The 21,127-nt window shown below is 35.6% G+C and overlaps 1 protein-coding gene across 10 annotated transcripts in view; it reads right to left on the bottom strand.

The window, feature by feature from the left end:
* LOC106870292 (large neutral amino acids transporter small subunit 2) overlaps positions 1–21,127 on the bottom strand; it is a 280,148-nt gene that overhangs the window by 108,086 nt on the left and 150,935 nt on the right. The window lies entirely within an intron of this gene.

Genomic DNA, 21,127 nt, shown 5'->3' with positions numbered 1-21,127 from the left:
ATTATAGAAGTAATAGGAAAAGCAGAGAGAAGAGACTGTACAACAGTGAATCAGAAGCTCAAGTATGCATGAAGCATATGCTTGGCTTCTTGTAAGTGGAATCCTGGAAGTCAATGACTAGCAGTTGTTGTCAAAAAATAAGGACAAATATTAAACCTTAAAAAAACTCTAGCAAAGCAAATTATAAAATTTTAATTACATCTGGTACGATTTTAACATAGCTGATCAATCGAGCTATTTGGCACCTGTAATTTGTAATGTTTTCCCCATGTCCCAGCTTCAGGGAAATAATTAAAACACCATTTTTTAAATTCTAAGTGGTTTAATTATAGTTAAATATAGGTCACATGAGAATTAATAAATCAATGCTAATAACACTATAACTCTTTTAATACCAGCCCACATGAGACTGCATCAAATTCTATGACATAATCTGTTTTAAAGTGCTCTAAATTATAATCTTCCATCATAATTTTCTGTTAAATTGTTCCTGACTCCAATTTAATAATGAGAAAGTTAATTTGCTAAATAACTTTTATCTTTTACTAGCTTTTATCTTTTATCTTTCATTAGACTGTGGCCATGCTGGGACACACTTTGAAGACTTTTTGGTCAAATGAATGAACCCCAGTATTGTTTTTTTTAAAAGCCTGGTATTTATTCTATTAGTCTCTTTTGCTGAACTGCTAAGTTACAGGGTTGTAAACACACCAATACCAGTTGTCAAGCAGTGGTAGAAAACAAACACAGATACACACACACACACACACACACACACACACATCAGTGGTGTATGGTAATTGTTGTCATCAGGTGTGTTGCCACACTGACCATACTATGACTACCATTAATATTATTGAAATTAGGCATAGAAATTGTGTATTTCAATTCAAAATGTGGGATCCAAAATGTAAATAATGTAAACTTAATTCAGTTGGGATACAGATATATAGCACTAAAGTAAACCTAATTAATAATACCCTATAAATTGTAAGCATTCTAATATAAGCCATAATTTTCTTATGCACACATGCTGAAAAATAAGAAATCATATAATTTTATTTACTTAAAATACTTATATTTAAGTTCTATTCTTCTTTGAGATGTAAACTGTTTGATAAGCTTATCGTACACGACTAAGTTTTGTTTCTGACTTCTAAAAGTGGATCATAAATTCTACTCTAGGCACAAGGCCCAAAACTTTGGTGGAGGGGGCCAGTCAAATAGATTGACCCCAGTATGTAACTGGTACTTAATTTATCGACCCCAAAAGAATGAAAGGCAAAGTCGACCTCAGCGGGATTTGAACTCAGAGCGTAACAGCAGATGAAATACCACTAAGTATTTTGCCTGGCATGCTAACATCTCTGCTAGCTTGCCGCCTTAAATTATGATGATATTGTAAGAATATTGTAAGAAAATAATTATTGAAAAAAAATTACTTTTAGTTTAGGAATTTTAAATTAATTTAAACATACAACTTCTTACCACAGAAATGAACATGTAACCATGCTGCCAAAGCTGCAAAACACCTTTCACTATTAAGCTTTTACCATTCTCTCATTATCCTACAATAAGCCCAGTACCATATTATGATTCAATGCACTGTAAGGTGTGCAGTGTTATTTCAGGCCTTATTCGTCCCATGTGTTGTCATCATCATCATCATCATCATCATTTAGTGTCTGCTTTTCATACTGGCATGGGTTAGACAGTTTGACTGGAACTGGTAAGCAGGAGGGCTGCACCAGACCCCAGTCTGATTTAACGTAGTGTCTACAACTGGATGCCCTTCCTAATGCCAACCACTCCAAGAGTGTAATGGGTGCTGTTTATGTGTCACTGGCACAAAAGGTAAACAAGGATAGATGTATATGTTTGGCCACCCAAATTGTAGCATGAGGCAGTGAACTGACAATTGTTAGCATGCTGGACAAAATCAAACCCACAATCTAGCAACCATGAGCGTAACAGCCTAACCACAAAGCCACACGCCTTCACACACACACATAAGGCATCCAGCCATAGAAAGCATGCCAAATCAGACTGGAGTCTGGTGCAACCTTCAGCTTGCCAGCCCCGGTCAAACTATCCAACCCATGCCAGCATGGACAATGAACATTAAATGATGATGAGGAGGATATATATATATATATATATATATATATATATATATATATATATATATATATATCAGCCTAATAGAAGACAATGCCAAACGATGCATTGGAATCAGAACCAAGATTACCTGGCTGCAAAGCAAACTTGTTACCCATACAGCTATGCTTCTCCTCTTTGTACATAACAGAAACAAAACCAAAATCTGGAGAATATACCTAGAGGAAAGAAAGTAATTTATAGTTTCTTCGATGCTTTACACTTAATGGAAAACAGAACTTAGAAAATGAACCTAATTAAAGCAGCAGAATGTTATGCCGTTTACATTCCTTTTTACTAATTAATAAACAAGCAATGAGGCGAGTGAACTTCATGTTAGTAACTGTAATAGGAGTTATTTCTTATTATTTTATTAATATTGTTACTCCAGACAAGACTGGCTCTTTGGACACATTCTGAGCAATAACATTAGGAAATTCCTTTGTAATACTCTTCATTAAGTGTAGCTAGGTTCTTAGGAACACAAACCAAATTTTTCTATTTTTTTCCTCCCACCTTAATAATAAATCATGTAATGATGTGTGGCTTAATGGGCAATGCGTTGGGCTGGTAACCATAAGGAAAGGTCATTGGTTCAATACCCAGACCGAAGAGCATGGTGTGTCCTTGAGCAAGGTGTATTATCTCATGTTGCTCATGACTACTCAGCTGAAAATGAGTACCAGCTGAGTTCATCCAGAAGTCCTATTGTTAATGTTTTGCTGAGTAAAAGGTAGGAGGACCACAAAGATGTCTATGTCGGCCCTAAAGCAATTTGTGAAAGCATGATACATGCTATCAATTCATATTCCAACTTGCATGTAGGAGATATGCTGTGCTTTAGTAGCAGGACACGAAAACATACTAAGTAACAGATATGTTTTATTCAAAGCTGCTTCATACATCAATAATCGTTTAATTCCATTTTGACCAAACAAGTTGCACACCAGCAAACATTCCATCTGCTGTTTTCAATTGAAACAACTGGACACAGAACCAACTGGCACCATGTTGATTAACAAACTGCACAATGCCAAAATTGACGTACTTTCTCTGCCCAACTGTAGAGGTAAAACAATCACCTCACTGCTACAGATCAGCTTATAAGGAGGATTCCAGCAGACATATCTAATGTCAGTTTCAATGACATCAGTTGGTTATTAGCCACTCTGAAAATAGTATTGAGAAGCCTTCCCAGGATATTATCTGACTTGAACTATCATCATATATTTTATGACTACATACTACAGCAACATTAGCTATGAGAATCCTTTCCAATCCTAATGGATCTTCCTCATTCATAGACCATACACAGCTTATTTTGGAGGAATGGATAATCAGTTTGGGATTCAAAATCAAATTAGTGTCAAAGACAAAGCAACACAACTGGAATGAAAACTTAATTGAGAAACATACAGAGTACATGTTTGAAGACACACAAAATCAACGAAATCTCACTCAATTGACTACTGCATAGTAAAGTCTGGCGCATTTGCTTTCCAGTATTTCCTATCAGTACCAAGCTTGACAATGGTACTTTCTGAGTTGGCATATACTCAAGCAAGAGTAAAATGTTATGGTGTAATCAATCCCTAGAGTGTAATGCATTCTTGTATCATTTCAGTGTCCTGAGAGATACTCGACAACCTTTAGTGTCTATAGACATAATGGTGATATTGGAACTCATCACACTGAACCTCAGTGATGGCAAATGTCCAAATGGTATGGCCTATTTTATGCATTTCTCAAGAATCTTTTTGATATAGGATGTAACTGTTGCTGATACTTCCACTAAGAGCTATATCTTGGAGGTTGTTACCCAACCATTCAGTGATGTGATGATGGTCAAGGAAGATAACTAGTGCAAGTTCACACTGCTGTTAGATACATATATGTTGGAACTGGTGGAGATGGAAATAGCTGATATCACTGGTAAATCAATAAAGGTTTTGTGAACACCATGAGAGGCAAAGCAGTCTTATACTCCATGTTGTGACAGTAAATTGGTTTAGCAATCTGGCCACTACTGGATTGAGAGGAGGAATAAAGACAAATTTGAAGGTGTATAAATTGTAGGGATGTTTTTCTCTTTAAAACTTTTGAAAGAAATAAAATAAAATAAAAAATAAAACTAAAATGTTGTAATGTCATTACACACACATCAATTTAGTTCAGTTTTGTGTGATTAGATATAACATGGTCGTGTGATAAGAAGCTTGCTTCCTAACCACATGGTTCCAGGTTCAGTCCCACTGTGTGGCACCTTGGGTAAGAATCTTCTACTATAGCCTCAGGCTGACTAAAGCCTTGTGAATGGATTTGGTAGACAGAAACTGAAAGAAACCCATCATGTGTGTGTGTGTGTGTGTGTGTGTGTGTGTGTCCAACAACCCCCATCCCTGTCATCGCTTGACAACCAATGCTGGTGTGTTTATCTCCCTGTAGCTTAGCAGTTCACCAAAATAAACTCATCAAATAAGTACTAGGTTTACAAAGAATAAGTCACGGGGTCAATTTCTTTACTAAAACCCAGTATGGCCACAGTCAAATGACTGAAATAAGTAAAAGGATAAAAGAATACATGTACTTATACAAATGCATACACAGCAGACATGAATGAACATACATACACAACTATCATGTAACAACTATGTAACATTCACTGCTAAAGATTAACAAAATAACATATCTTACATCAACATAACACTTCAAGTCATTTATGCTTTATGTTAGAATGACCATGGGATTGCACCTAGAAAGTTACCCTCTGAGGCACAAGTCTGGGCAAGGTTGTTTATGGAAGACCAGCAGTCACCCATACATACCAGCCTCCCCTCTACACACCACTGATGTTATCCAAGGGAAAGGGAAAGGCAGATACAGCTTGGCACCAGTGATGTCGCAACTCATTTCTACAGCTGAGTGAACTGGAGCAATGTGAAATAAAGTGTCTTGCTCAAGAACACAACAAACAGCCCGGTCTGGGAATCGAACTCACAACCTCACGATCATAAGCTCGATGCTCTAACCACTGAGCCATGCGCCTTCACTGTAACTTTAATAAACCAAGTAAATGGGTGACATGATTTTTTTTCCACTTTTAGATTAGGGGTCACTCAGAGTGTTCCTTCATCAAAAGTTTTCAGAACAATTCACAGGAATAAACAATTAAAAAAATATATTCAAAAACTTTTCATGCTTTTTCGACAGTTTGTATTTCCTGTTAACCTTTCCCGCTAAACAGTGTGCAGCTCAATTAACAGCTACTTTACAGGACTTTATATTTTTTTTCAAACCTGAAAAGGTTTTCATGCAATATTTTGATAATGGCTTGTTTAGAAATGCTGCCTACTTGCTATTATTATTTTGTTGTGCACTCATCTGGGATTTCTTAATTATTTTTTTTTTAATGCAAATGACTGATACTGAGACACGCTTAACGAAATAGTTGTTGCATACATACATATACACACCTACATATACATACACACATACATAATATATATGTATACACACGCACACGCACACACACACACAAATATATATGAGTTTTGTGTATTTCTTTATTGGTACATCTAGATGCACAAATAAGGAAGTATTCAAAGCCAATTAATTATACCTTTTCTTGTATGTCACTCTGTGAAAAAGACCAGTTTAACTGGGGAGTAAAACTATGGATTCACAAAAATCAACTGGTGATGGACTTCAACTTTGGATCTTATCATAGGATTTCCTGGAGTTCTATACCAATCTGAAAACATTTTGTTAGTCTAGTGTATTTGTAATAACAGAGAGCTTGCCAAGTATTTGATCTAGCTTTATAATCCTTTATCAATAGCACTTTACACACACACACACACACACACAACATATCGTGTTGAACCATTAATCCCAACACATGTTTTTCTCTCTCCATTTTTTTCCCTCTCAACCCTCTCTGTTGAAGAACATACACCCAAAACATCGAAGACTTTTCTATTCTTCTTGATCATCAAACTAATACACCTGCTTGTTTTTCCCTCACCTGTCTTCATCTATTGTTTACTGTAAACTGAACTATATTGAATTGAAATATATATATATATATATATATATATATATATATATATATATATATATATATATATATGTTATACTACACTCTCTGAGTGGTTGGAGTTAGGAAGGGCATCCAGCTGTAGAAACTCTGCCAAATCAGACTGGAGCCTGGTGTTGCCATCCGGTTTCACCAGTCCTCAGTCAAATCGTCCAACCCATGCTAGCATGGAAAGCGGACGTTAAACGATGATGATGATGATGATGATGATGATGATAACTAGTTTATATTAAAGAATAAAGATATCATGAGTCTGAGTCAGTATAGTTTTACAAAACTCCAACTCCAGCTACCCCTTAATTGCTTCCAACTCCGACTCTGACTCCACAGCTCTGATATATACATACATATACTAAGAATAATAAGATAGTCAGAAACTGGATGATTATATATACTTTTATTTATATTTTTAGCGCTTCCTTCCATTATCGGATTTTTTTATAAATCCGATAACGGAAGAAAGCACTAAAAATGTAAATAAAAATATATATAATCATCCAGCATTTTGACTACCTTATTATTCTCAATATACAATATCTGTATATCACTTCCATCTATGCCGTTTGAAATGTATTTATATAATATTTCATTAAAAGATATCCATTTTCTTAAAAGTTATGAGGAAAAAAATCGGATCTTGTGAACCTCTCACCACCTGGATTCGTTGGCAGAATTTTGAAATTGCTTGCTCCTCTTACTTCATTTTTCACTTTTTTCTGTAACCCTAACCCTAACCATAACCCTAAAACCCTAACCTTAGCCCTAACTCTAACTAGAAAAATTTTTGGAAATTTTTTCTGAATCATAATCTCCGTATTTTTCCACATAAAATGAAGAATTTAGAGGTGGGGTAATTTCAAAATGCCAATTTTTCTCAGATTCGTACTCTCCATAGCTGAAAATGGGGGTTTGTGAAAAAAAAAAATTAAATAAAAAAAAAGGGGGGAGTTTTTTTTTTGGGGGGGGTACAAAAGGAAGTCTTCTCCCACCCCGAATTACAGACTAATCTACTAACACAGCATTGGTCAGCCTGGGGTTATAGCAAAAGACCCTGACCCAAGAGAACAAAACTCAAAACCAAGTGATTCCGAATGCAGGCTTTTTAACCACCCAGCCATGTAAATATATATCGCTTTCTTATCGAATCTTCAATTTAATTACATGAAATACTGTAAATGTAAACTTTATTTAGGTTGAGTGTATGATATTTAAAAGTGTAATTGTAATTTAGTTCATCATTTACTCCTGTATTAAGTGTTGTACGGGAATTACGACATACAAGTAACATTAGTACAAAGCAAAAACACATCACTAAGGTTAATAAGAATTTTATACGGTCTGGTACGGGAAGAAGTACATTGGGGTGTGGTGTCACTAGTCAGAATGAATGCCTCTAATCATCTATCTCAGGAGTTCTCAACAATGTTTTATCTGTGGACCCTTTGATTACCAGTTAAGGTACTTTTTGGTTATTTCACCCCCATTAAAAAATTGCCATTAAAAAATTAGATTATCTTCCCATTAAAAAATTGAGTTAATGTGGCGACCCTTAAAATACTACCGTAGATTCCCAAATTTACAATTTTGCGTGTAGGGACCCCCTTTGATTACTATCTTATTCTGGTGGACACCCATAGCCATTTGATGTTTAAAAATTAGTTTTATAGATACTTCATTCAAAATTCCTATTTTGTTTTTCACACATCAACTTGGATGAACTATGTAAAATGTTAGAGAAAGAAACCCAGCTGTTTCTTGCAATACATACCAATACATACATCTAAAGTAAAATCATTCCAGGTCCTCTTATAAATACCATTGCGGATCCCAAATTTACTGTTTTTCAAAGCATGGACCCCTTCTGTTAACTATTTTATTCTCGTGGGCCTCCATAGCCATTCGATGTTTAAAGACTTGTTTTATAGAAACTTCTTCGAAAATTCATATTTTGTTTTTCACACATTAACCTGTGTAGGATGAACGTTCGAGAAAGAAACCTAACTGGTTCTTGCAATACATACATACCAATACATACATCTAAAGCAAAATCATTCCAGGTCCTCTTATAATACCATTGCGAATCCCAAATTTACTATTTTGCGTGCATGGACCCCTTCTGTTAACTATTTTATTCTAGTGGACCTCATAGTCATTTGATGTTTAAAAACTAGTTTAATACAAACGTCTTTCAAAATTCCTATTTTGTTTTTCACACATTCACTTGTGTAGGTTGAACTACGTAAAATGTCTGAGAAAGAAACCCAGCTGTTTCTTGCAATACATACATCTAAAGCTAAATCTTTTCAAGGGTTCTTATAATATTATTGTGGATCCTCAATTTACTATTTTGTTGCGTGGATCCCCAAAAAAGTGGTCTACCTGTTCCATTAGGTTTGAACTGCGACTAAACAACAACAACGGCTTAACATATTTAGCTGCAGATCAGCCTTGTGTAAACAAATCTATAATCAGAGTCAGATGATAAAGCGCAAAAAGAAGAAGATTTAGCTGCTATTTTTGCCAAACCGAACGAACGCACAAAGGCTGACGTGTCCGGTAAACTGGGCTTGTAATGTCGCACGTTTTTTATTTACATATCATAAATGTGACAAAATAGAGATAACAGGACTTTCATGCATCTAGGATGGGTGATGTATGTAGTAGATAATAGGAATGCAAAAATAAATATTTTGACTTCTTCGTTCTCAGTTAAAGTAGTACTGGAGTTGATTTAGCTTTTCATGCGGGGGCTGATAATATACAAACCAGTCGCTTATTGGGGAACTGAGTAGTTAATCTAACCTGGAAGAAGAAAAATGTTACAGACTCAGAGCCATCTTACAGTATTATGGCCCATTCCCCATACAAAGTAATGTACTGAGGAGCCCACATAATCAGCCTATAAGAATACCATCGTATACTCGATTTAGCTTTAGTCTCCTAAACCCGCAGAGCCCTCGGGACAAACTGCCCAGTACGCCTAAAAAGGCATTGAACTCCAATAAAAACAGAATTAATGGGTTTTGTTTTTTTCATTTTATATATTACATAAAATGTAATTATTTTCCTTTTACATTTAATGCGATTACATAACTTTTCATTCTGCACGCGTCGTGTATTGTCTGTCAATTAATAAGCGACTTCAATTATTTCTATTATTTAATTATTTCTATTATTTACATACAACATTGTAATGAAATACGCCGTCTATTCCCTTTCCTCGATGATTTTATTTCCGTTCACCATTCATTCAATCAACCATTTTTCACCTATAGAAACATGACACTTCGTGCTAAAATTAGAAACCATATTTAAAGATGTTTTCTGTTCTGAGTTCAAGGAAATCAGTGACGTTATTATCTACAGCAAAACTTCCACTTGTTTTATCGTAGCACTGTAATATTATAATATGCAATATTAACATAGAAGTTAATTGATATTACATAAATTCTGACATTACTACGCTTGGGTACAGAAAGAAGTATGGTAGAGGAGAAAATGATACAAGTATAACGGAACCCTTTCGTTATCTTTTAAATTCACTTCCACGTTAAAAGAATACAAACATAAATAATATATATTATTATTTATAGGGTGAACACTTAAGAATTAGTCATATTTTAAGTACCCTCTGTAAGAAAGTATAACACTTATATATGTGTGTGTGGTGGGGTGGGACACTCACGAAACGAAGGTAAAAATAGCTTGGAAAATAATAACGTAAAACAAAAAACACTACAACCCATGCCCTGGGTGTTTTAACAGTTTGTTTTTCTCCTCAGTCTCAGCCATGTGAGAGGCCTTTTATGGCAGCGAGTGTTCGTTGAACAACCTTTCTCCTCACGTATAATATATATTTAAGCAGTTCTCCCACCTTCAGTTGCTTCGGTTAGTAAAATACTTTGAAAGGGCGGTTCATACAAATTATATTTAAGAATACGTTGACAATTATTTTTTCAATAAGCCTAAATTAAATTCAAAAACACATTGATAGTTGTTTTATTTTTTTATCATTAGCCTTGTGAGTGGATTTGGTAGACGGAAACTGAAAGAAGCCTGTCGTATATATGTATATATATATATATGTGTGTCTGTGTTTGTACCCCCACCATCGCTTGACAACCGATGCTGGTGTGTTTACGTCCCCGTAACTTAGCGGTTCGGCAAAAAGAGACCGATAGAATAAGTACTAGGCTTACAAAGAATAAGTCCTGGGGTCCATTTTCTCGACTAAAGGCGGTGCTCCAGCATGGCCGCAGTCAAATGACTGAAACAAGTAAAAGAGTAAGCCTAAATTGAATTTAAAAACAACGTTAACAATTTTTTTTTCCAGTAAACCTAAATTACATTCAAGAAACACATCGACAATTTTATTCTTCAGTAAATCTAAATTTAATTAAAAAACACATTGACAGTTGTTTTTCAGTAAACCCTAATTTTGATTTTACTTTTGTCATTTTTGTTTTCAGTCCTTGGACTGCGGTGGCCTTGAAAGGTCTAGTAATTAAACTTTAATCGAACTTAGTGCTTTATTTCTTAAGTCTAGTACTTAGGATCTTTTTGGTTTGACGGGCAACATTTTTTATTAATGTTTTCTGTAGTGTTTTTGGTACCGAAACACTTTCAAACTTCGTATACTTGTATATTTTGTATTATAGAACCGAGAAAAATTTTTGTATTCGAAGTTATTTCATGGAAAAAGTTGTCGTATTTCGGTAATTTCAACCAATCACTGATGTCTATTGAGGTGAAAACAATTAATGGCGTGGAATGTAAACAACGGTGTCATGGGATCTTTTCCCTTGAATAAAATTAGTGCCATTGTTTGTCAACAACAACTACCCGTGTTACTCTTATTTATGACATCGTTCGTGCGTTTGTACTGGTTTTAGCTTTAGGGTTTTAGGGTTATGGTTCGGGTTTTAGAGTTAGGGTTAGTTTTAGGTTTACGGTTAGGGTTATGATTATTTTTGCCATAACCTCACTCATAACCCTAACCCTAACCCCAACTCTAAAACCCGAACCCTAACACCCTAAACCCTTACTAGGAAATAATGATATAATTAAACAGGGAATAACACTCTTGACACCGGTAAAAATTATTGTTTATAAAAAGAGCACTAACTATATTCAGCTGAATAGACGTCAGTGATTGATTGAAATTACAGAAATACGACAACTTTAACATGAAATAACTTATTAAGAACTAATTTTTGTTAAGAAGGCTAAGAGAAAAAGATGTTTTATATGACACATTCTACCAGTATCCCAAGTTTGAAAGTGTTTCGTTAAGAAAACAAGTGTTGCCCGTCAAACCAAAAAGATCCAGTATTTATTCTATCGTTTTCTTTTGCCGAAACGCTAGATTACGGGGATGTAAATAAGCCAACATCGGTTGACAAACGGGGGGGGGACAAACACACACATATGCGCGCGTGCATGTAGCATTCTACAGTTTCCGTTTACCATATTCACTCAAAAGGCGTTGACCAGCCCAGAGATATTGTAGAAGACATTTTCTCAAAGTGCCACGAAGTAGGATTGAACCTGAAACCACATGATCGCTAAGCGAGATTCTTAACGACATAATCATGTCAGGGCTTTGTTTCTTTTATTTATTTTTTTCTTTCTTTTCAGTAAACCAAATTAATTACGATTTTACCTTTCTTAAAAAGAATACGCCAAGTTGTACAACATGCTTCCATTACTGAATATACCGTTCGGCCAAGGTCGACTTTCCCTTTATTTTTTCGGAGCTGATGAAACAAGTACCAGTCAAGCACTGAGGTCGATGTAAGCGGCTATCCCCTCCCCCAAAATTTCAGGTTTTGTACCTCTAGTAGAAAGGATTATTACCTCCGCCAAAGAAGGAGGTTATTTTTTCATCGTCGTTGGTTTGTCCGTCTGTATGCAAAATAACTCAAAAAGTTGTGAACGGTATTTGATCAAACGTGCAGGAAAAGTGGGTATTGATACAAGGAACAGATGATAAAATTTTGGTAGTGATCTGGCAATTTTTTATGGATTCTTAAAGGATTTTTCATTTGTTAGATTTACTTTACATGAAGTATTACAATGTTAGGATATTTTTTAAAACGGGGGCCACATTTTTCATTAACGAAATACTTTGAAACTTGGAACACTGGTAGAATGTGTCATATAAAACATCTTTTTCTCTTAGTCTTCTTAAAAAAAAAAAAGAAATCCATAAGTTATTCCATGTGAAAGTTGTCGTATTTCTGTAATTTCAACCAATCACTGACGTCCATTCAGCCGATATACATTAAGTGCCGACTACATAAACAAACGATTCTGAAACAATTAACCCTAACCCTAACCCTAGGGTTAGGGTTAGGGTTAGGGTTAAAGCAAATTTAAAATGAAAAAAGCAAATAAAACGAAGGTATGGAGATTAAATACGCTTTACATCGCTTAATCAGCCAAAAGAGTAAATATAAACAACTGAATACTTGTCAGTGATTGGTTGAAATTATCGAAATAAGACAATTTTTTACATGAAATAAATTCGAATACAAAAATATTTTTCTGTTCTATAACACAAAATAGATAAGTATACGAAGTTTGAAAGTCTTTCCGTACCAAAAACACTACGTAAAACATTAATGAAAAATGTGGCCCCCGTTTTAAAATAGATCCCAATGTTACATTCTTTGATTATTTCCCTTGAAAACGCGTTCATCGTCTCCACGTAACCTATAGTAGCGTTGCTGTTTCCAAAGTTTATTTTCGTTTCTCTATTAGTAATTTTACTCGCGAATCTATCTTAAAAAGAGCTGCTTGGCGGAAGTCTGCGGAGGATGACATGACAAGCCTTGACTAGTGGGATCGACTCAAAAAGCTCAGGCTTTGCTCTCTCCACCGCCACTGTGAGCTCTATATCATCTGTATTATGTGGAAAATATTCCATCAACATTGCCCATCTTTAAAATTCGTCCGAGGCTTGGCCCCCGTGCCATCCGTCCACTACAGAAATGTTCGTGTCGTATCACAACACTATGACAGAACTATTTCACCTCAATTGGCCCTGCTCTCTTCAACATCGTGCCAGACACACATAAAGGAGGAAAGTGACTTCACGGCATTCAAACGATCCTTAGATGATTACCCCCCAACAAATACCAGATAAAGCACCCACACCCAAATATGTCTCTGAAAACAATAACCCTCTTCTTGAATGGGCTACGGTTCCCCAGAGCTGACTGTGTATCTCTACCAAGTGGTGCTATTAAATTAGACATGGCCTGAGTCAACTACGGTCGAAACTTATCTAAGTAATCTAATCTATGTTGTAACCTGTTAATCAAAGTATGACAACGTGGGTAGAGGTTGATATCTTAACATTTCTGATGGTCTTAAGTATAAAAAAATTATTAAAGATTTATATAGAACTACATTCAGAGTATGTCTATAAGCTATTGTGTTTAGACCTGGTTTCTATCCTCAAACTGTTCCGTTTTGTAGATTCAATTTTTTTTTTTTCAAGAAAGCACTCCGAAATTAGAAAAATCAAAAATCTGCAACAATCTCAGTCCCATGAGTATTGGATAATGGATTTTCAACTCTAAAAAGAAACTGATTGTGGTGATCGTAGTTTTGACGGTGATTGTGGTGAAAGAAGAGACAGTGTTGATGATGACGATGGTCGAGATAAGTATGGAAGAAGGTTGTTTTTGCTGGCGTTGGTTTGGGAAATTGGGTGATTTTCAGCATGTGTGTATATGGGTGGAAATGATCTGCTTGGCGGAGGTCTGCGCTCTCCGAGTGCTTTTCTAGTTGAATATACTTTCCTATTTAGCACATTTTATCATAAGGTTTATCATAAGAAACTTAGTGGAAAATTTGAATTTCTCCATTTTTAATTTGTGATATTAAATAGCTGGAATTGCAAAACTTTAAAAAAGTATTTTAAAAAATTAGAGGCGGGATGATGTCTAAAGCGAAAATTTTAAATCTGAAAAGCTGATTTTATTTATTTATATTTTTGGTAAAATCGTAATCTTCGTTGTGGAAAACAGGAATCCGAAGAAATTTTCAAAATCTTCGCTATAAATGCGAGTGTATGTAGTTAAGTATGTGTGTTTGGTCCCAAAAGGCTCGACAACTGTGCATCCGCAAGAAAAATTAATTTCATTTTCGAAATCTGCGTCCCAAATAGAATGTTATCCGCAAATAATAAAAATATATATATATATAATTTGCTACAAGAAATAACTCAACGTTTAGATCTACACATCTACTCTTTATCTGTCACCATCAATCTACCTTTATTATTTCTCTCTGTGTGTATATGTATTATCTTTCACGCATTTCTTTTGTTTTAAAACTTCGTCTTCTAATGTTTACTTTCATTTTATCACAGCTATCACGTACAAATCTTATCTTTTGATTTGGTTAAAAATGACAAAACTTTCCGGAAAGGCGTCACGTGTTGTTTTTAAGTTCATAGAGCAAAAAAAAAATTGGACACAATTGGTCTGGAAGGGAAGTAAGAAAATTTTTTTAATGGGAAGCATCATTTTCATGGAAGCATCATTTGGGTAGGGGGGGGGGGAGAATCCCGTCAAAACGAAGACAATGCAACTTAGGTGGGTGTGCTATTTTGAAAGTTCGCCAAGACATTCTAGTGTGAACATTACCAAGCAACGACGGGATAAATAAATAAAGAGATTGTTTAGAATCCTATATAACATGCCTGCCTTTCATTGCCGAATAATGTCAATATTTCCACCTTCAGTTCGTGTTTTGTCCTCATACACTGAAAGAATGTACACATTTTAATTGATAATTTATCTAACAAACACACCTCTTGTAGGTGTGTGTGTGTGTAAAGACAATAGATTGATAGAATCATTCTTCACAGTATTTGTTCAGAATTCAAACTCTACCGAGATGAACCGTGCCTCTCGTCTTCCTGGGATCAATAAAATAAAGTACTAGCTAAATAACTGGAGTCGGTGTAATCGATTAACATCGACTAACTCTTCTTCTGCCAAACATTTCACTCCCAGTATCTATGTTCGGATCTTATTGCAGAGATCTGATATGGCAGTGCTACCTATCATAAATTATATGGTATTTGTCGCAGCATATGCTACATTGGAGCTGCAATATCTGTTACACTTCAGTGACTGCAAGATAAAACAAAAATGTCTTGAATACAAGTGTTTAAAGTACTTTTTCGTTACCACCCAGCATTGTTCTTATGATTACAATGTAAATATTTAATGTTTACAAACTGGGAGAGATAAATCTGCATTTGAAAATGTAACGAAATGAATGAAATAAACATGAAACAAACTGAATCTCTCTCTCTCTCTCCCTCTCTTTCTCTCTCTCTCTCTTTTTTCTCTCTCTCTCTCTCTCTTTCTCATTTATTCCTTTTGTTTCACTTTTTCTTGAGTAAAAAAAAAACAACAGATTTTTTTAATGTATTTTTATGATGATTGCCGTAAACATGTTAGGCGAGCATGACCTTCACTAACAAGTTATTATGTTTCTGGATTTATTATTCTCTTCTTTCTTTCTTAATGAACCTGGGACTTACAATGGCTTTTAAAGCCAGCAGGCAACTTAGACTTTTTGCTGCAGGTGCGACGCTCATATTTATGTGTTGAGATCAGGTGCTCAATCTGTACAGTACCTTGAGTACTTTTAAGGTTTGTTACTCCAGATCGGCTGGGCAATTCTCTACCACATAATTTTCATAAAGGATTAACTGCTGGAAACTGGATGAATTCATCCTAAGGCTTTTTATCGTGTTTACATGGATGATTTGTAAAGTCAGCTCTGGAGAGGCAAACTCGTCCGCATTTTATGACCAATTGATTGGTTGATCAGTTGATTAACTGATACATGCATGCATGTTGTTGTTGTTCATGTTGTTGGACTCTCTCGTCGCTTCGACAAATAAGGATTAAGAAGAATACAGCTGCACAGTGTTCTTGGTTTTACGTCTTACTGTGTCGTCCTCTGTAGGAATTCAGACCTGTCTGAGATTTGCAGATCCAGTTACTGACGTTGCAGCAGTCTCTAAATCTAGCAAGGGTAATTTTTCAGATTAACACCCGCACGATCTTCACTAGGGGGTTAGAGTTTTAGGGTCAGGGTTAGGGTTTTAGGGTTAGGGTTAGGGAATTCCGACCGTAACCCTAACCCTAAACACTAACCTTAGCTCTAAAACCCTAACCATAACACAACCTAGTGAAGATCGTGCGGGTGTTAATCTGAAAAATTACCCTATCAAGTTATTATATACACACACATAACAATGACCTGAAGTTCTTATGTTTTCTTTCATTAATTTGTTTCCATATGTAAAACAGTACAGGTTAATAACGAAGAAAGCGCCACATTGCCGACAAAACGTAAACACCCAAATTACACAATGAATAAACATCTGGAACAAGTGGAAGATATTGATATTTTAAATAGATTTACATTTAACAATTTTTAATTTACTTAAGAAATATTAAAAAAAGATCCGATCATTTTTTCCCTTTCTTGGGGTAGAAGATGCCTTTTAGTATATATTTAAAAAAAAGCACCCATATGTGGATTTAATAGTGTGATAATATAATTTCGACACTACGTGAAGTGACGCAGTTTCACTGAGAATGGAACCTCTGCCGAATTCAGTGTAAGTACCAACTCTGTCCGGTGCCCTAACCAATTAAATATCTCAGCTCGATAATACCTTGTTTCTAGAGGATTCGTGTGGCTGTAAATCTGCAGGGATACCTAAGTAGCTTATCACTGTAAATGCAACAAGGATAACGGGTGTAATCAACGCCAAGCGCATTCATAACAACAAAATTTTCGGGGTGGGGAGCAGAAGTTGGAGAAAAGACGTAAGCTAAGACAACAGAAAAGTTCATGCTGCTCAATTTAATTAAGCCAGGCTGCCGTCGCGGCCAATGAGCTTTGACTCTTACATACTCTGGCGATCTTTCGGTACGATTACCTAAATATTGACCTTTTCCGTAAAAAGTGTCTTCGGCGATCTTTACTAAAGATCAGCCTTTTCCGCAAAAAGTGTTTTCGGCGATCTTTACCAAAGATCGGCCTTTTCCGTAAAAAGTGTCTTCGGTGAGCTTTACCAAAGATCGGCCTTTTCCGTAAAAAGTGTTGCAGAGAAACAGGGAAACGATGTCTAACAGCGAAAGACATACAGAGAGCGCGATTTATTTTGAAGGGTTTAGAGTTAGGGTTAGGTTTTGGGTTTTACGGTTTGCGTTAGGGAATTCCATCCCTAACCGTAACCCTAACCCTAAACACTAACCCTGACACTAAAACTGTAACCCTAACACTGTAGTGAAGATCGTTCTTGTATATTACGTAGAAGACAGACATTTATGTATATATATATATATATATATATATATATATATATATATATATATATATATATATACAAGAAATGAGGGCAGGGAATCGTCAATTAATAATAGAATTAACAATTAACAATTTTGCCAAGTAGTTCAGTATGAAATAAAACTTTAACGGTAAGACCATTTATCATCATAAATATAAGGGATTAGCAATTGAGTTGCTTCTCTGAATTTTCAGTATGTTGGAGAAGCAACTCAATTGCTAATCCCTTATATTTATGATATATATATATACGTATTATGACAAAACGTTTCTCGTACACCTGTTGTCATATTGATACATTCATTTTCCTTACAAACAACACCTAAATCATTTTGTTTTATATCATCACATTGTGAAATGCTAGTTTATCTTGAGTGTTCTTCGTCTTTTTTGCTGTGATTCATTTTGATTATTTTAGGAAAGACTTCCTTCCCCACCCCCATTTCCTCCCATTCTTTTTTTTTTTTTTTTTGCCAAAAACACCCGTTTTCGGATACGGAGATCCCGGAAAATTGCCAAAAATCGGCATTTTGAAATTTTGTCCCCCGCCCCCATTTCTTCATTTTTGATTTTTTTCCCCCCTAACACTAACACCCTAACCGTAACGCTAACCATAACCCTAATTACAAACATTTTTGGAATTTTTTTTTCAGAATCATAATCTCCATATTTTTCCGCATGTTTAAAAAAAAAAAAATCTGAAAAATAGCCATTTATTGCAAGGGGAGGAGGAGGTGTAATTTTTTTTTTTTTTTTTTTTTAATTGAAATCATAATCTCAGTATTTTTGCGCATATTTTGAAAAAAAAAATTCTGAAAAAAGTTTAAAAATTAGAAGGAGGTAATTTCAAAATGCCGATTTTTGCAAATTTTTTTGCAGATTCGTATTCTCTGTCGCCAAAAACGGGGGTTTGTGTAGAAAAAAATAAAAAATTTAAAAAGGGGGTTTTTGGTGGGGGAACAAAAGGAAGTCTTGCCTTATTTTATCCTGGAGCTGCTGTGATCTACTTGGAAAATTAATGGAAATAAAACGTTATTTGACCCATAAAGCGCTATGATTTGCACTTACATAGCATGGACTGCTGAGCACATTTTATGAAAATGAAACTATCATGCACAAAGTCATTAGTTGAACTATTAGTCCTCTTGCATTCAGTGGGGTATCAGAGTGTTTGAGCGACATTAGACTCCAACAAATGGCCATAAATTAAATGCATCTATCTGGGCCATAATCGTGGCCTGTCAACCTGTGCCTAACGACCACAATCGTGGCCCGTCGCGCTTTATGTGTTAAAAAGCCAATATCTCAGGCATCGTTTCATACATATATTCTGTGAAAAAAGAGAATCATTTGAAATTATTTAACATATTTAAGACAGTAACAATTAGTAACTATGAAAATATTACATAACAGGATTAAGCCCTCCTGTACAGGCAAATGTGATTATAATTATAAAATGCCACCCACTAAAGCTAATGTGCACTGTGTGAGACAATTTCACTTTTATTCCAGCACATGCATCTGCTTACATGTTTTACATTTTCAATGTAACCAGATCACTAAACATTCTGATTTCCCATTGTTAAAAGATACATCTGTCACTGAATACAACCTTGTGAGTAATATTCTTTTCTACTCTAGGCACAAGGCCCGAAATTTTGGGGGAGTGGGGAAATCGATTAGATCGACTCCAGTATGCAACAGGTACTTAATTTATCGACCCCAAAAGGATGAAAGACAAAGTCGACCTCGGCGGAATTTGAACTCAGAATGTAAAGACAGACGAAATACCTATTTCGTTATTGCCCACAAGGGGCTAAACATAGAGGGAACAAACAAGAACAGACGAACGGATTAAGTCGATTACATCGACCCCAGTGCGTAACTGGTACTTAATTTATCGACCCTGAAAGGATGAAAGGCAAAGTCGACCTTGGCGGAATTTGAACTCAGAACGTAACGGCAGACGAAATACCGCTAAGCATTTCACCCGGCGAGCTAACGTTTCTGCCAGCTCGCTGCCTTTGCAAGTGAGTAGTATTGACTGCCTCAATAAACTAACGTAAGTCCCTAGTTTCTGTTACAATTTCTTTGATACAAAACCACACGTTTGGAGGGAGAGCACAATCAATCAAATTGATTTCAGGCCCTGAATGGCAACCATTTTATTGAACTGGAGAAGATGATTGACAAAGTCAAGCCCCTGTGAGATGTGAACACAGAACATAAAGAGTTGTAACTAAAAACTGTAAGCAGTAATAGTAATAAACTAAAATGTTTTTTCTGTTTGATGAATCAATTTGACATCAATCACATTTTAAGCTCCTGAAGAAACAAGTGGAATTATTTCAAGCAAATATTTCACAAAACATTGCCCACAGTGATTTCCTGATATAATCTATGAGTACATTGCCAAAAAAAAAAGAAAAGTTCTTCGCCCCATTTTTTTCTGTGTGGTGAAAGGTTATACATTTATAACAGTGCACCTACACACACACACACACACACACACACACACTTTATGCAGTATCCAAAATAAGCCCTTTCTGTCTTATTGGCAATACTCCATTCACAAACACTATTACTGTATGAAAGTCATTGAGCTTTGTCTTCTTTTAATAGCACTTACAACAGCTCGTATTTCTCTGAATTTCCAAACTCCTCCTACTTAGATCTCCATTTCTCCTTCACAATATTTCAATATGTTATCATACACTACCTGAACCTGTATTAAACACTTCTGCTTCTTCTCTGAAAACAGCTCCCACTGGAACTGCCTTGTTTCACAATTTTTTTTACTTCCTTCAGTTACTAAACCATCTGACAACTCTCACTAAATACTGATGTATCACATTGAAGCAAGAACATATTTGTAAGGAATATCGATGAAATCAACCCTCATACATGATTTATACCTATTTTTATTGATCTTAAAAGAATGAAAAACAAAATCTCTACATTCTAACTACCGTGTTACAGCCTCCAGCTTAGGCAATGTACCTTATTGGCATCTCTCCTACATGGCCCCTGTACTTACTATGAAGACTTTTGCTCCCTTGAACTAGGAAGCAATGTACCCATCTTTCTCCCAAAATAACTACATGTTTCATCACTTGGTCCTTCACAGGCCTTACAATCTGCAAGAATTTCCTCGTCCCTTATTTTCTATATAGATGTTAACCCACACAAGAATCGATTCTACCATTCTGGAAAAGCCTGCAAAAATCAAAGATACTGCATTTCCTCCAAAGACAAATTAATCAGAAATGAATTTGCAGGGTTGGGCATGAACATATTAAACAGTCAGGAGTATGCGCAAGACTACAGGAAAAAAATTCAATAGGGGGTGGTCATCTACTGATGAATTATTCTTGTTCACACAGAGTCTATTCAGGGCAATAAATTCTCTATGAGAATGGTGTGCATTCCTTCCTAAAACTCCTGTGAATATGCTCATCCAAGTGAATCAGCACGGATGGGTGT

The sequence above is a fragment of the Octopus bimaculoides genome, chromosome 1 (assembly GCF_046866305.1).
Source record: "Octopus bimaculoides isolate indiv1 chromosome 1, ASM4686630v1, whole genome shotgun sequence".
Lineage (NCBI taxonomy): Eukaryota > Metazoa > Mollusca > Cephalopoda > Octopoda > Octopodidae > Octopus > Octopus bimaculoides.
The sequence above is the reverse complement of the archived record's forward strand: the minus strand, read 5'-3'. Positions and strand labels throughout refer to the sequence as shown.